Consider the following 17,572-nt stretch of genomic DNA (forward strand, 5'->3'; position numbering starts at 1 on the left):
TATTTTAGAAGGAATATGGTAAGACTAATTATTCTTCTGAAATTTAATAACCTTTTTTTTATGCGATTTTCTGTATATTGTAACTCATTGATAGAATTATATGCGGTTTTAAAAAATTATGGAATGTATCCTTTATTTTTATACATGTTTCTAGTATTTTTAGTGTGATTTTTTATGCGTTTTCCTGTGGAACGAATCTACCGCATAAAAAAAACTGAGTGAATATGTATATATAATAATATCATAAAAATAAATTTTGAGGATTTTTTTATATATTGATAACAGATTTATTCTTATACAAAAGGATCAGCTCACTAATCCTATCGCCGATTCTCCTTTTCATTGATATTCAATTTCCGTTTTGGATAAAGAAATAAATCTGACGGGAGCTCAGATCTTATCGCTCCCATAGATTAGGTAATCGCGTCTATATAAATCAGCTACGAATATATTTTAATTGACATTTTTATAACTAGAGATTCTAAAAAACGTATAAACTATTCGAATTAAAAATAGTAAAATCCCTTTTCAACAAAAAAATATGCTAAAATCAACATTTTAGAACACTACAAAATGCTTTACAAAATGTGTGTAACAGTATTTTGGAGCACGGATGGTAACGAATGGCAATTACACAATATTGTATACATGACGATATATGAAGTCCCGCCGGTCGCCTAATTCCCCGCGCAGTCCGCCAAAGAATGCCCTTTGCCGCTGTGATGTCAGTGTTTCTAGAGTGCCGCATACTTTTGATTATAATAAAATAAATAAATATGCTCCTACAGTATAATTAAAAATAAATATAGACAATTTATAAAATAATTTTGATATGATTCTTAAAACATTTCCTGATCTTTGAAAATGCAAATGAGGAGGGGGGAGGGGGCAAATTCCCGGGCACAACTCTGAAAAAATTCACAGTAAGAATATATTTATAAAAAAAAAATACTGACCTCATATAAGGAATCTGAACTAAACTATACTCTATTTGCGTTAACTCAATCAGTTCGAGAGCTATTTATTTCATCATAATTCTTAATTGAGAAAGAGATGGCAAGTTTTGATTTACGATTACTCACAATATTGTCATAAAAAGTCTTAATATAAACGCTTGATGATTGATTTTGTCCTGGACTGGCAACACTGAGCAGCAAAGAAAACACGACTATCATGTTAATATTATGAGCAGATATTTTTAATGCCTAATTAAAATATTTTACATAAATATGATTTCAGAAAATATGTCGCAAGGTGTCTAATTTTTATATTTATTTGTAGCATATTAACTCGTACCTATTATTATTTATTCAATAAATTGTATTATGATGTTAAAAAATATATAAAATGCCATTTTTGTCATAAGGCCCGGAATCATTGTTTTCCCAGGGCTATAGACTTAAGTATTTATTTCGAAAAATTGAGCTTATTTTATTATCGGTACTTTTAAAGAGATCTCTCAAAACTTTATAAACGCGTTTAACCTAAATAATATATTTTTATGAGTATGAATACAAAATTTGAGATTTTACTGCCAAAATTTCGTAACAAATTTAACTTCAATTCTGAGCGATGCTCCATTAAAAATAAATCGTATAAATTCGCCATTCGAACTTATGTCATCCAGTTTTACAACTAAATTCCGAACCGCGTATAAAAAAAATAATCAAATTTTCTTATATACATATATAATGTACACGTAGCTTTGATAGTCTCTTAAATAAGAATTATTGCTTTAGAAACGAATTCACGTTTGGGAAAAATGGCGTTTTTGGGTCAACAACACTATATCACACAATACTCAGTTTTGTATTTCTCACGAGAGTCGTACGAGTGTCTTGCAAATCAAAATGATGAGCTAAACCTTTTTTTTTCTTTTTGAATAATACAATTTATGGTATATGTATGTGAAGTACCATTATGCGATATGAATAAAATGTCGGGTATGACGTTTGTGAATGAATGGCATTCAAATTGTTTTTTAATGATCGAAAAAATGAGATATCTTGATCGTCGTTAGAATGCGTATATTAATGATTATGATAGCACGAAAAGCAATTCACGATTACAAATGAAGACGTCAGAGAAAAAGTAAAGTCGATATTTGAAGGAAAAAATATTTATGTCTATAATAAATACATATTATCGTAATTATATTGTTAAGAATGACTATTATTCATATATACTATATTTCATCAATTATATAATTTATACTTATTTATGAAAAAAAAACAATTTCAATTCATAATAGTAAATATGAATCAAATTATACGCAAAATTTCGGCGAAAGTGTTGCTAGAAGATTTAAGCACATTGTGCATAACATCAATAGCCAATTAAATAGTTTCAAAATTTTCGACTTTTGAGGGTTTAAAATAGCTCCTTGATATGAATTTTAGAAAATAGCAAATATTTTGTATAATTAAAAATATAAGTGAATAACTAGTTTGCACCATTGTTTATTTAAGGAGTCAACGCTATGTTATGAAAAATAAGATTTTATGAATAGTCTACGGACGAAAATAATTTTAATGTAGTTACGAAAATGTAACAAAGATTGAAACGTGTAAAAACGGTTTGTGAAAATGCAAGGTGTTCAAAGCCTATGATTATTAATCAGTAAATACTTTGAGGGAAATATCTCAATCTCTCCTATGTTATTGAACCAGTCATGTCAGCGGTGAACTTTATTCATGCCCGCGAATTAACAGAAATTGTAGCCGAATATTCTGACTTGCTTTGCCATACAGCAGTTTAATAGCTTATTTACAATAATTTTTTTTTAAATATCAGATCGCAATCTAAAACAGTTGATCTGCGTTAGCCAGCAAAAAATGAAAGGCGTTTTTAATGCGTATAAATTATACGCATTTAGCACTGACAGTGATAGTAGTAAAGGGCATTTTGTGATGGGACGATTAATCGGAATCGCAAATATCAGAATCGGAGAATTTTAAATTTAATTTCTCAATCTTTGAATCTTTTCGGTTGAAAGGCAAAATATAATAGCAAATGCAGAAAGACTCGAACGTTTCATTCCGTCTATTGTCACGTACAGTCCGCACTAGCCAGCAAAAAATAAATGGCGCTCTTAATGCGTATAAATTATACGCATTTTGAAGTGATAGTGATTATTTTGAGCAATAATAGTAAAAGGCACATGGGACGATTAATCGGATTTAGAAATATCGAAATCGAATTTTAACCTAATTTCTGATTCTAAAAATGATTCTTTGAATCTTTTCGGTTAATGTATTTACAGTATAATTTAGAAATTTTAAGATTAAAGTAAGAATTGTTGAGTAGTATATTTTGAAACATTAAAATGTGGTGTGGCACAAAAAAAATTGATAAACTCTAGTTCAAACTTTTACACCAGTTTTTTTTAATAAACATTATGTCCTACTACATTTTTTAAGCTTTTGTATAAATTATCTTACTAAATATTATATTGACAAATATACTTTGCTCAACGCACATTTTTTTAATAATTTTGAATAAAAAAATATTTTTTAAACTTGTGTTTAATATTTTAAATTCATAACTGTAAGTAAAATTAAGAAGGAATCGAAAATACATATAAGTTTTGCACTTATAATTTATATTACCAATCTGACATAATTTATTAGCAGTTAATAGCTAAACTGAATAATTGTATTGCTATCATTGGATATTGGACAGAAGAACGTTTTATATATATTTTAGATCTGAGCACTCAATTATCTCGATGGTCAATATTGAAGATCAAGTACAAAAAATAGAAGCGACGGAAAACAAGAACTACCTATTTTAATAAGTTATTTTCAAGTCAAGGAATTACTGTATTTGTTAAATCTTGACTTTTATAATATACATATCTATTTTAAGTATGAAGATTGTTATCTAAAAATATGACTCCTAAGGCACTGTTCACGTACAAGCAATAAGCTAGAGCTTGCCGGTCGTTTGGCCAAAGCTCAAATTAAACCTTTGCGAATTAGAGCCGCGTCCCCAAGTTAACTTAAGTAGGCAAAAGGTTTAATTAAAGGTTCTTCTGTTCGTGGCAACATCTGCCGGTTACGGAGAAGACTGACGGTTGTTTACGATGACGATTCGCGAGGTGCTTTTATCTCGATTGCCCGATCTATACCCCTCTCCCTCCGAACGTGAGGACCTCTCGCTCTTTGAAGATGGGCAAAAGATCCCTTGACCCTCTGCGGACCATCATTGATAAATTTATTATTCACTCCGAGGCGCTAGGACCGGTTCTTTGTGATTGCGATGGTTTCCAAACTTTGATATTAGCTTTTTTAAGACATTGACTTTGGTTAGCATCAAAATATTAAAAAAATATTGTCTGTCGAGAACTACCAAAAAAGTAGTAACACTAGACTGAAATCAAAGTCTAAAAATCAGTGAGAAATAGGTTATTAAATATAAACTATTATTACAGCTTACATTTAAATAGCTGTCGGTACTTCACTGTCGTGAGGTACCGTAGCTAGAGAGTGTGCGAATACCGAACCCTCAATTTTTTTATTGAATACTTAACCCTCAACTCTCAATCTATAATAAGATGGCAAAATACCAAATTTAAATTTAGAAAACATATAAATACCAAATTTAAATTTAGAAAACAGCTACGTAATTAGAAAAAAAAATCTGTCGATGATATACTCATCTCTCAAGCATTATCTGTGAAATTTGGCACAAATTATTTTTAATAGATTGCATTTAAAACCATTAATGATTCACAAAAATAACTAGGAATAATTCCAAAGAAATAATTTTTTTTTTTTAATGAAATAATGCAACTTTAATTAAATAAAATTAAGTCAATAAATAAAACATATATCACTATATAATTGTTATTTTAGTTTTGCTTTAACTATGCTTCTTGTTTTGTGTAGGTACTTATTATATTTTTCTAAATATATATTATACAATATATATCTGTGAGATTAAATAAATATTTAAATACCTAATCGATCGGAATTATATTTATATTATAATCTCTATTTCTGATCTTCCAGACACGATAGAAATTTAAAAACAATAGGGTCCATATGGGATTCTAAAAAATATCTTTCAGGTATTAGTCATCACTTATACCAAAAAAATAATAAAGAGTTTTGTGGGTTTGTTTGTACCTCCCTCTAATTATAAACCTAATTTAAAAGTATAAGCGCGAACCATAGATTTAATCTTAACCGAGTAACCGATCGATCAAAAAATAAAATTGAAGCTCACCTCGCAATATTGGCAGTCGCGAGCCATCTGGATCGACAGTTGGAGAGCCGCTGACTGGACTTTCGATCTCGTCGTAATTAGAGGCGGGATCGTTGTATCCTGGAAACAAAAGTGAGACATATGGTTAACGGGTCAATACCTAATGCGTGCCCGATCGCGCAGATTGGCCATTTCGTGTTTTGTAATCGAATCTACTGTACAGTCGACCCCCGATAATTGTATATTTACGTGCGTCGGAGACAAAGTGTGCCAAACTGCAATTTGAAGCTGCCGTGATCCATTTCGTTGAATATGTACATATACATATTCAACTGTGGCCAATTGAAAGTTGACATGGCGGTTCTTATATATATTTATCAACTTTGATACATTTTTTACACGTTAACTTTCGTTTTAAGTTAATACTGTTAAAAAATACAGGTATTATAAAATTGCGTATATTCTGGGAACGGTGTATTTTTTCGTCGTCCAAGTAAGTGCATAATGGCGAGCCACCAACTCAACACGTGCGTGCAACCTCAAATTTTCATAGACAGGATGGTTCAAAAAGCTTCTTGAGGTAATGGGAAGTAAATCGAGCAGAGTTGTGCCTGTGATTATGCATCTGCAAATGACGGACCTCATTAAATCCTCAAACAACAGCACCCAACATCGGCACCACCATGTCGTCCTCGGAAGAACGGAAGATGCTCCTCGTCAAACTGGCAAGTGTGCGAGCAAAATTTAGATAGCCATCATGAAGGTACAGTACCTAGATGTCTTCTTCTAAGAATAATTTAAATGTACTGACGTGGAATTCGACACAAAACTAGCGAGCTGGAGTTGTTTAACAGTGAGTATAAAATCGAAATTGTCATAGTTACCGAAACGTATCTTAAACCTTATGTTAAAATATATTTGCTGGACTTTGTTTGCCTCGGGAGAGACCGAATTTCAAGGCCAGGTGGCGGGGTCGCGATTTTAATTAAAAAATCTATAAAATACGCGCGTATAAATCCCAACGTAATTAACATAGAATCTGTCGCGATCCAAATTAATATTTATAATAAAATCATCACAATTGCTGCTGCATATAACTCACTCGATCTCGATGCTGTGCTTGGACTTGGAAGCTCGGTTAGAATTCAACACCAGGCACTTTTAACTACTTGCACGTTACTGACACGGATATTCACTTTTAAAATTCACACACACTTTTGTTTCGCATTAGTCAAAGATTTTACGCCAGTTTCGGGGATGCATTGCATCCACGGCGCTTCACAGATATACACTTCACAAAACACCAGGCAAATTTACGATGATATTAACTTTTTTACAAATTTAATTGAGCAAGCTAAACTATTATTTCTACCGACGCGTAAAAATATACCGAATAAAGTTAGATTAAGTCCAGAAATTATCAAATATATAAAAATCACAAATAAAATTTAAAAGCTTAGCTTAAAACTGTATTAAATTAACTAACCTGGGATATCCGCGTAAAAATTCAATTAAATAAAAACGGTAACTCCAAAAACTAAGACCAGCAAATAATCCATTATGGAAAATCGCTAAATAAATATTCGGACCTTCCGAATTACATTATAAATAAAAAACATTATAATTTAATTTAATTAAATGTAAATTATTTTAATTGAAAATAATAGCAATAAATTAACTTAAAAAAATAATATTGAGAGCCTCTGATTTAATATAAAAAAAAAAATTATTAATATAAAATAATATTCAATAAATAGCATTCGAAAAATAAATCCACTCTCAGGTGTATAATAACTAATTATCAAATGTGTACAAATTAGCTCACTACTCAAAGGGTTAAGAGTAACTCTCTGATCGAATGTCTTTACTACGGCACATTCATTGTCAGAATCTGTTTGTATACAGAGATTCAGTTATATTATTATACATTGGAGCGATCCGACAAACTGAATGGCATTCGAGCTTCATCCAAGATTTTGTTTACCCCAAAACATCTGTTACACTGCTTTGACAATGACCGTGAAAAAATCGCAATATCTTCAACAATTAATGATTCTTACTTGAGAGGTGTATAACATATATAAATTGCACAACCAATTTGTATACCGACTATTGAAATACTGTTACTTGTTTTATTTGTAACTAAGGCGGTTTCCAATCAAAATAACAACCGTTAAAAACAAAAGAACAAACCGTTAAATTCTAATACTGAAAACGAGTTTAAAAAGTCTGCAAAAATCGTTTTATGAATTATGAAAATTTAGTAAATAAAATATTTTTTTTAAATTCAGTTCAGATTTTTAATAAACAATAAAAAATATATATACAGTAATTCCAAATCAATATTTTATGGTTTTCATGTTTACATTGCCTCTATTCTTAAATAACTTGGTTTTGATGGTTATCTTTGCTGCTAGTATCACCACTGACACTTTTAAGAAGTGGCAGCACTAGCAAAGTGTTACATCTGTTAAAAATTTAAGATTATTTACACGTGGCCAACATTTTTGTTAAAACACGTGATCGAGAGTCTCATAAATAAATTTATAATAATTATTTTAACGATATTTAACAGTTAAGTTATACCAAAGCGTAAGTAATTATTAATTATCTATCAATTTAAGTTAAGTTTATTGTTCATAACTTACTTGAATTAATAGTTTTGCCATTTTAACTTCAAAATTGTGTTTTTAAGTATGGCTAGGTCTTCAGACACGTCCACAAAGACATTATTATTGAACATTAAACATTCCCAAAGGAAAATAGCAGCTATTGCAGACATTTCAAAGTCTGTGGTTAACAGGATTCATAAAAAAATCGACCAAAACCTGCCTTTAGAAGTGTAGCAGAAAGCGAATCACCGCAAAATTAGAGATGTCTGTCTCTAAAATTGCAGAAAGTCTTACCTTGATGCTCAATGAAAAAGGCATAAAAGTCTCCAAAAGAAAAGTCCAGAGGAGATTGGTTGAGGAGAACCTCATGGGTCATCGTCGTGTCTCATCTACGGTAGCTATAAAGAAAAAGCGTCTGGAATGAACCAAAGCACACAAACACATGACTATTGAGGAGTAAAATCGGCTAACTATAATTTTAGTGATTTTTAAGCTTTTAAAAAATTCAATTAAATGATTATAGTATTTTTTCATGTGGGCATTTCTGAGAAGTCTACATTCTAATTTTGATAGACAAATCATCGTTTGTCAGAGTACGCCCAGGAGAGAAATTCTATTCGGACTGCCTCGTGGAGACAGTCAAACACCCTGTCAGTATCATGGTGTGTTCAGACATATTCTCCAAAGGGATGCGGCGCCTTCACATCGTGCAAGGGACAAGTACTCAAGTCGGAGAATGGTTCTCTGGTGAACAGGAGTATATGTTCATACACGACTCGCACCCTGCCATAAAGCTAGGAGTGTCACTGCATTCCTGGCTGAAAAATGTGCAGTTTTTGCCATGATCAGGGAATTCTTCTGACATGAACCCTATTGAAAGCCTGTGAGAGCTCACGAAGATAGGAGGTCCAAGGGGGTGATTTTAAACAAGCAGCAGCTCATCGAAACACTCATCCAGGTGTGGCATCACTCTCCTGAGCTAAGGCAAAATGCAAAAATATGCATTGAGAATATGCCACGAAGTGTATAACTTGTAATTGTGGCAAAAGGCGGTGCTACAAATTTTTCACTTTTTATGCGATAATGTTTAAATATGATTAAATAAAAAAATAAATGCCGATTAAATATTCTTATTAATAGATAATAATTACTGTGCCTAAAATGATAGACATATTTTTTTATGAATATAGTATAAAATTCATAGAAAATTTTATAATCAAATGTAAAATATCATATTTTTATGTAAAATATCTATTCTGAATAATAAATATTAATTTTTACATTTTTAAATTTCTGTAATACCGGTATTACTGAAGGTAATACCGGTATTACTGAAGGTAATACCGGTATTACTGAAGGTAATACCGGTATTACTGAAGGTATATATTAATAATATTATATATTTAAATATTCTTATTAATAGATAATAATTACTGTGCCTAAAATGATAGACATATTTTTTTATGAATATAGTATAAAATTCATAGAAAATTTTATAATCAAATGTAAAATATCATATTTTTATGTAAAATATCTATTCTGAATAATAAATATTAATTTTTACATTTTTAAATTTCTGTAATACCGGTATTACTGAAGGTAATACCGGTATTACTGAAGGTAATACCGGTATTACTGAAGGTAATACCGGTATTACTGAAGGTATATATTAATAATATTATATATTTATATAGTGTCGTCACGCTAGATAAATGTGCCAAGAAAACGATTAAATTCTCAAATACGCAGATTAACCGTAGGGTTAATAGAGAGAGGAACAGGCGTGCTACCAATATTGGGTAATATATAACTATGTTTTTTTTTATAATTTAATACAATATATCCTTTAATTGCATATGTTTGTTTTACTTATTTTTAACCCTTGAATAACACCCCGAGATGTGATGTGAGATGTTAGAAATGTTTCTGACACGTTGTAATTAAAATTGAAAACCAAAACACCATTCACTACCTTCATCATGCGTCAACTTTCGCCGCTCACCGGGAGTTGCCCAGTGGCGGTCAGTGACGTAATGACAGGATGAAAAATGTATCCATGCAGAGAACTGAGGGGTTGGAGAGCTAGGCTAGGGTAGTTTTATAAGGTGGGTCGGTATCGGACTAAGAAGTGACATGCAATATATGAGCTGCAGACGCTGTCGATCCGAAGGAGGACAGAAAAGGAAGTTTTCGAAAGAGCATCTCTCCCCTGAGGCGAAGTAATAAAGAATCGATTTTTCAGGACCAAAAGTGAATTTAAAAAGCTACTTTATATTGAGAAGATCGGCGGGGCGGATATACTGATACCGTCGAAAGGGTAATAAAAGCTCGAGTGTATTAAATTGAAAGCAGATTAAAATCTATTTATACACTAACATATCTAGGCAATAATTAATATATTTTTAGTAATAATTCAATGGTCAAAAAAATAGTAGTATTACAATATTCACAAAAAAATAATATTAATTACTAATATTAAATAATAAGAATCGGACCAGCTCCTTAAAGCTGACATTAAATAAAGCACAGTCATAGTCGAATCAAATATTAAAGAGCATCATCTCCCCTAATATTTGTAGAAGAACCAGGTGAAAGATTCTAAGACGCTAGATTTTTAACGCTTTTAGTCAATGATTAAAGGTTTCCATTAGCCGATTGACGTTGGATATTAAAAAACCTAAAATTACTTTTCAACGCTTTGAAATTGTTCTCGATGCAGTCGCTTTATCTTTGTCCCGGAACCTGCACCGCAAGTGAGTCCCTAGGGACCACTTTCTCTTTCCTAATATCGTTCGTTCAATTGAAACTCAACATACACCTGAGTTTACTCAACATATACCGAGGGGTGTGTTCTATACTAAAAAACATTAGAAGTGAAAAATCTTGTTTTGAACACATAAGCGTCATATAGAATTATTAATATAAATTGTAACTTAATAATACTTTTATATATTGAATCAAAATTATTTTTGTACACTTATTACTATATTTAACCGGTATTTTTTAATATTTAAAATTAAACATCATGTACAAACGCGTGGATCAATAGTTAAATAAAACTTCTTTAATTTGAATTACAGCTGGATCCTCTTCCACTGCCCATGCAGTGTGCCTGAGTTGCCTTTTGGAGTGCACGCGTGTCGCTGAAGATTTTTATTATTTATTTTATAAGTGAAAAGTTGAAAAGTACAACGTGAATACTATTCGATCATTTTATTACAAATTTCGATCTATGTCTTAATTTATAAGATATTTCCTGGAACATAGTGTGATTAAAATTTAGTACGTAAAAAATACTTTAATATGTGTAAAAGTACTGCATTAGTACAATAATAATATTTATTTATATAAAATTGAGACTGGCTACCATAATGCTCAGTGACAGTAAAAAGGCAGTTTTATTACAAATAAAAATAATTGTAATAATGATTATTGGAAAGAAAGAAAAAAAAAAATACAAACGAGACGAGCTAGTGATTTCTTAACCTTTTATGTGCCAAAGTAACTTTTTGTAATACGTCACTTAAATACCACATATTTTCAGAATTCAAGAAATATTTATTTTAAGGGTTTTTATATTTTAAAAAAAGCCTATTTTGGTCATTTAAACTTAAAGTGCTAGAGTTTCATGTTAATTAATTTTGTCTGTAATTTTTTTATTTATTTATATTTACGTAAATTCGTATGAGTAAGGAACAACTCATTCTGCGGTTACAATTTTTAAATGCGTATGCATTTAAAAAAATATAATAAATACACTTGAAATATTTATTATTAAATTTTGAAAAAAAATAATAAAAATATTTTTTAATTTCTTTGGAATTATTCCTAGTAGATTTTGGTAAATCATTAAAGATTTTAAATGCAATATGTTTTTAAAAATTTGTGCCAAGCGTTAGTCTCCGAAGATGAAGAGTGACAGACGCTCACAAAAATTATTAATGCAAGGTATAAATTACAATAGCGGTTTTTATGCAAGTTACGCATTGTCTATTGCATTTTTAACGCACTAAAATGAAGTTTTTATGGTCACTACAAAGGTTATAATGCACTAGATTTTAATAATCCTGGAAAACCGTTTAATGCGATTTATTGCTATGAAATCGATTGATCAATCGAAATGGTCAAATTCTCTTAATAAAATAAAAATATTGAATCTTTTATGTATATCAATTAAATATGGTCTTGAAATAAAAAAATATTATATGTAAGTTTTCGAACTCTGGTTGAAAGAAAAGGCAACAGTTTTATATTATAACGATTTGGTGTTACCTACAGCAAACACATCTACATCGATCAAGATATTCATGTCATGAAAATTTATGCTGATTTTCAATAAAGGTATTTTACGTGAGTAGGCACACCACACGAGCGAATGCCGCACGCTTGTTTTTTTTTTTGCGTGTGTGTATATAAATTTAGGCACCCGGGGCAAAAGTCGCACCCGTAGGATTTACGACCCGTCCAAATGGCGAGAGGAGAAGAGCGAAAAAAAACAGGAATAATTTACAAGAAATATTCAAATGAGGGGGAACTCTAGCGGAACCTCCGAAGATACATACATACTCTGGCATTGTCTTCCCGGGCTTCTAGTTTTTTACCTGTTGAAGGTGAAGGCGGCCAACGTTTTAGCGTAAAAAGTTTCGCAGATAAAAGACATTCGGTTGGCGTGAATTTATGGCCGAATATAAAATATATACAACGCGAGTTCTACTTATACACTTTAGTATGCGTTGTATGTATATTTTTGATAAAAAGGTAAATAAATTACTGAACATAAACTAACGCTATGAACGTAACGGATCAACGGATAATAAACACAATAAGATGCCAGAATGATTTCTAGTTTTATTATAAATTTTTCGGAAAAATATTATGTTGAAAGATAACAAGTATTCTCCTTTCAATATTATATTATCTAAGCGAGTTTGCAGAATAGATAAGAAAAGAATCATATGCGTTTGTGAAATGGATTCTTAGAAAACAAATATCAATTATGTTTACAAATTAGTTTTATGTATCATATATTCTTAAGCTTTTACGTCGAAAAATATTTTAATATAACAGAAGCACCTTCTTGCAAAACGTTGCCAAGAGAATCAAATCATAATTATTATTAATCAGCGGGTATGAATCTTCATCTACGTATATCTTATTTCCTTCATGATTAAAATTTAATGTATATTGTGTTGTATTAATATGAACAATAATCGTATTAATCGAACCAATCAATTTGGGAAGAATTAATATTTTCTTTATAGAAAATATTTTATTTTAAGAGCTACTTTTGCCAAAAATATAAGGACTTATAAAAATATCGCAATAATCAATAATATTAAGCCATTTAAAATAATCAGAAAAGTACACTTTTACCTTTTTGAATATTGAATACAAAATGGATGATCTATTTTAATTGTATTTTTTTCTTGGTTTTAACCATATTTAATTTATTTAACCAAATAATGCAAAAGTCAGTTTCATGTTAAATATTATTTACTTAAAAATAATTATTTTAACAAAACATCAATTTCATTTAGCTTTTGTAATTTAATAAAATGTGCAATACACAATATTATGCGAATAAGTGATCAGTGAGGGTGTCCAAAGAAAAATGCTTAATTTAATCATTTTTTAAATACATAATTTATCGAATTGATTGTATATAGAATAACTAAATCAATTTAATTTAATGATTTAAATAAAATATTTTTTAAGCAGCGAATAAAAAAAAAGAAACACAAACTTCCCAAAAATTTGTGTTTTTAAAATAATCGTTAAGAGTGGGTCTTTCCAACATTTTGTTTCGCTTACGAGCAAATTCTGCGAGTTTCTGTCATAGTAGACACGGCCGATAAACATTTTATTCGCTAAAGTATTTTTTTATTGTTGAGAAAAAGCGTCTTATTGACTCGTATTCAGAAAACACTGAGAAAAATAATTTAATAGATTAACATTATATTCATATATGTTTTTGAAAGCGTAAAATATTTACACTATGCAAGCCACATTGTAACTTAAAGATCGCGTCCTCTTTTGACAGTTAGGATATTCGAATTTTCTGACTCACAACACGCATCTATTTAAGATTGATTTATTTTTATGTCAGTGACGAGGAGCTGTGTTGCTTCGTGTCATTTAACTTTAATACTTCACATTTGTGCATTGTTTTTGTCATTGTGACACATCTGGATAACCTGTTTGGTCACTATGATCTTAATTTATGTAATTATTTGAAATAAATCTGACTGTAGTTTATAAAAAAATATCCTAATCACTGTCATGATGTCTAACAGCCAAGTCTGCCGTATTCGATTGCACATTAGTATGCATTCCAGCCGAGCCGGAGAGCGAGCATTACCATTCCTTTGTGTGCCACCACCACCCGCCGCCATCGACTATTATAGACAGCCTTATAGCTATATGGCTGGTGGCACCAGAAGGAGATAATTAGTGTTTCGGCGGCGCATTGTCAGTCACGGGCCGCGAGGTGCTGTCACCGCGCCATTGTCGTCGCAGTGACAACAACAACGCCCGCGGAGACACGTGTTGTTATAAATTACGCTATGGACACGTTTTGAATTATGACATGTCTTATGTCATGATGTCCGGTTCGTTAGCAGAGGAGGTATGCTGACCAAACATTGTCACCGTACAATGGGCCTTAACCAGGCCGGTCAGATGTTTAGTGACGGTGTGTGACTTTTTGTCATCCGGAACTATTCCAAAGAAACTTCTTACAAATATAATATTCACATTTAAATAGTCTATATTTATAATATATATATATATATATATATATATATATATATATATATATATATATATATATATATATATATATATATATATATATATATATATATATATATAAAATCTATGTGTCATTTACGCTGATTTTGAAAAGGCGTTTGATAAAGTCTGCCACACTGCAATTCGAATAAAGTGGTTTGGGTTTATACATAAAACAGATTTAATTTTTAAATTCATTAATCTGCCATTTTAATATTTTTCCTGTTTATTAATAATATTATTAAAGTTATTATTATGTATTTAAAAAATATTATTTGCTAATATCTTTAACCATTAAAAATCCAAAGGCTCATTATAATTTCTATTTTTAAAGCCATTTTTATTGACTAGATCATAAAATTTCCAGTATTTTATTTTGTTAGTTATTTAGGGACACTTTATTATTATATTACGGTAAAACTATTTGTGAATTCGCAACTATTTTTACCTGGAATTGACAAATTACTAAAATTCGTCGTAAAATATGTTAATCCACTAATGGATTTTGAAGACAACCCGGCTATTGTCAAAGCTTAGATATGCGAATTATTATATATAGTTTTCAATCTGAAAAGTTTTATTTAAAAAAAAATTTACATTTCCTAGAGTATATGCATGTGGTCTAAAATCTAGAATCAAACCTACCCCCTACGACAATGACCAATTTTTAACTTGGGAATTCTAATAATAAAGTATATTAAAATCGAATTTTGATCAATAGGAGGGCGCAAAAAACAATTATCACTTCTCAGGAGTCAAAAAAAAGAGCCGTCGCAGTGGGAACGCTCGTTACCGAGCGTTCCCACTGCGACGGCTCCGACACGATTTTATTGCTTTTAACGTAGATTTTTGACTCCTGAGTAGTGATAATTGTTTTTTGCGCTCTTCTGTTGATCAAAATTCGGTTTAGATGTGCTTCATGTATTTTTAATTAATTGGAAGTCGTGATATTATTATTATAAAATTCATAGAACGAACGCTAGATAAGTTAACATTTTCACTACAATGGCAACGGCACGATTTTATTGCTTTTGCCGTGGATTTTTTACTTCTGAGAAGCAATAATTGTTTTTTGTACTCTTCTATAAAAACTAATTTAACTGTTTATCTACCGAGCCAGATCTTGCCCTATGCCATTAAAAAAATATATATATGTCAAGTGTCAAGGCAATTGAAAAGAAAAGCATTATTCAAGCGGTTATAATTTTAAACATTTCTTCAGATTTGTCACTATATACTTAAATAATTTTTGAATATTATTTATAAGCGTATTTATATTTTTTTTGGTGAATGACACATATGTGTCATAAGCGCTTAGCGCTACAAAAGTGGCTCGTGGCAATATAGCGGTTAAATAAATATTTCTAAATTAATAAATATTTTTTTAATTAAAACCACAAGTTTTTTTTTAAATAATTATAAAAGTCACTGCTTTTTTTAAATTTTTTTTAAGAATTTTTCGCGGCAGAATTTTTTTTAACAAAAAGTATGATGACCGTTTCTACTTTAGATGGCATGTGTTTTATAAAGGTTTATTTTAAGTATAATATTACATATATTTTTACATTCTCGAGAAATGCAAATCATCTACATATTGTATTCAATTACAGCGGATCAAATATTTAAGTAACAAATAAGAAAAAAATGGCAGAAATGTTGCCTTTTGTGAATCGAAACAAGCTCATTACAATACCGCTGCTGATTGGATTGAATGTAGATAGGTTAGTAGTGGACGCTGACAAAGAAGCCTCTCGAGTTTCTAGAGGATCCTCGTTCCGTTCCGAGGACACAAAGGATGTCCTGTAAGTGCATTCGGGAAGAGCGAGATTCCCTCAGAGGTTTCCAACGATTGCCGACTAAAAATAGTATCGAACGATTCGCTACGAGATGATGACAGACAACACTGTGTACAAATAAAATAAGGTGGCTTTTAAAAGTACGTATGCTTTTTTAGCATCCACTCTTCATCTCATTTTCTCTTCTTTCGCTCGCTCTAAATGAGTGAATTTAACCCTTTGTGCTCCTCGCGGTTACTTGAAACGTTGCCGACCGACAGATAAACGTCTCGTTTGACAGTGGGTGGATTGTTGAAGCACTTGCAAAAACCGTAATTGATATTTTTTGCACTCGATACAATAAAATGTATGTTGTACAAGGCAAGCTCAAAGCAATTCAGTTATACAATAAGACTATAAACACTATATGTTACGAAATGTTATTTTAAATAAAAACCCACTATTATTTTTATTTAATTGTAAAATTAAAGTGTGGAAAGTGAATTTTATCAAAATTGAAAAATGTCGATATATAAAATATAATATTTTATTAAATAAAATTAAATGTGTTTAAAAATAATCATAGCTAAAAACAAAGAATTAATAACAAACGGATGTAATCTCGAGAATGTGGAATTCATACGGTAATTGAAATTATTGCAAAAATGTCTAATCGATATTTTTATATTAAACATATTTGGGCATTCTTCTATCCTCTAAAAATTTTTTTAAAGAAATATATCTTAGGAATTTATTTTGGAAATATGAGGCAAAAATACGCTTTTTATCAACAACGAAAATATGTTTTTGCGCTTAGAATGTTTATCAGCCGTTCCTAATACGACCGAAATTCGCAGAATTCGTTCGTTGAACAAGACAAAATATTAGAAAGGCCCACCTTTTATTATTGTTAAACGCTTATCTCAAAAACAGGTGTGCGGCGTAAATTTTTGTAATGTTCATGTTACTTTTTTGTATTTGCTTATTTCAATCAGATCAATAATTCGATCGCGGTTAATTTATTTCTATTTATTTAATTTATATGCAAATCCGCACAAAACAAACGCCAATATGGATCAAATCTTTATTATTATTACATTATTTGCTAAATTGTGTATTTAAAAAGTTTCATCAATTATTCTGAATTAATTCAATCGCAGCTGATCAAAAAGTATGTAATAATAAATT

General features: G+C 30.5%; 1 protein-coding gene across 2 annotated transcripts in view; it reads right to left on the reverse strand.

The window, feature by feature from the left end:
* LOC148234585 (discoidin domain-containing receptor 2-like) overlaps positions 1-17,572 on the reverse strand; it is a 374,653-nt gene that overhangs the window by 197,096 nt on the left and 159,985 nt on the right. For both annotated transcript variants that reach the window (XM_088187968.1, XM_088187967.1), the window contains one exon: positions 5,230-5,328. The gene's annotated coding sequence lies outside the window, so the exon portion shown is untranslated. The remainder of the gene's footprint in view (positions 1-5,229; positions 5,329-17,572) is intronic.

The sequence above is a fragment of the Plectrocnemia conspersa genome, unplaced genomic scaffold (genome assembly GCF_051122295.1).
Source record: "Plectrocnemia conspersa isolate PC_06_02 unplaced genomic scaffold, ASM5112229v1 ptg000006l, whole genome shotgun sequence".
Taxonomy (NCBI): Eukaryota; Metazoa; Arthropoda; class Insecta; order Trichoptera; family Polycentropodidae; genus Plectrocnemia; species Plectrocnemia conspersa.